Genomic DNA, 1,392 nt, shown 5'->3' with positions numbered 1-1,392 from the left:
GGTTTACCAATGCATTTTTATGAACGACTCATGTGGTGTTGATACACTGTATCAATATATTTTTGTCTATTAATTTAAAAAAATACTACTATTATATTTTCTGTGAAATTGAATAAACGTATATACGCATTAAAGTGTTTGTTCGACGTGTTTAAAAGTGCTATTTGAATAGGTCGTTTATACTTGTTGTTGTTTTCTATGTGAGAAAAAAAGACAACTTCGTATATCTGAAACCAGAAGACTGGTTATAGCTATTAAAATTGATAAAAATAGCTGTTTAAAAACTGTTTGAGACTATTTTGCGAAAAAGTTAACGGCTGAAGTTAAAATTCAGCGCATATGAAAATTATCATAATATTAATGAAAATAGTTATTGTTATTTTATATGATAATATAATAAGTAAACGTTCGCGAACGTTCGCCTTAATAAAAATGCCGATCTGTAATTTGCATTTGTCTGTTTACCATCATGGCTTTATACAAAAAAATAGTATTGATTCACGCTGATGCTGAAGGTAGTGAAAAAATGCCTGAGATATTCTATCAAGAAGACATATGTTCTCTGCACTGTATAGTTAGATTTTACGATACACCTTTAGACGTTCTACATGCTATGAATGAAACTTGAATCATGTATCATCCGCGGACATAATCTAGTATGGATCGCACATGTTTCTACCAATCGACAACAGCAAGTTATACAAGTATACAAATATGACTATATATACGTGTTGTTGTTAGTATAAATTAAAATTAGTGTTATTCGGAAACAGCATGACATGTAATGACTGATAAATTAAGCATACCATATTTAAACCTAGTTTAAAGAAACACATATATACTGGTGATATTCATAATAATAAATATTTCTAATAGGACACTTATAAATCTAGAGAGATAGTTTGCTCTTTTCTGAAAATAATTATAACTTTCTATAAAGGAAATTTCGGTAATACTACACATTGAAGCTGCCGCTCGCACGTACTTGTCAATATTGAGTTACGGGAAAATACTAAACATTCAACGCACCTACTTATCATTAGGACAACGGTGTCTGAATTTTATAAACCCCATTGACACCTTTTAACCATTTTCATAATCAATTTTTCGAAGAAAAGAAATACAACCATTTGACTAATAATGTGAACCCCGACAATCAGCTTGTCGATGAAAATGGCTTACAACACGATAATAACCGACTCGCAGATGCATCGATCTCTCAAAGGTCGATCTAAATTTAGATAAGTTTGATTGAAATATGATGATATTATTACTTATAACTATCAATTAAAAATTACATATTGCTGTTTTTTGTTATTCTATATATAAAACAATAAAATAAAATAAAAATTAAAAAAATACCGTCAACATCGCTTTTTTTCTCACTGCCAA

The sequence above is a fragment of the Dreissena polymorpha genome, chromosome 1 (assembly GCF_020536995.1).
Source record: "Dreissena polymorpha isolate Duluth1 chromosome 1, UMN_Dpol_1.0, whole genome shotgun sequence".
Taxonomy (NCBI): domain Eukaryota; kingdom Metazoa; phylum Mollusca; class Bivalvia; order Myida; family Dreissenidae; genus Dreissena; species Dreissena polymorpha.
Note: the sequence above shows the minus strand (reverse complement) of the source record.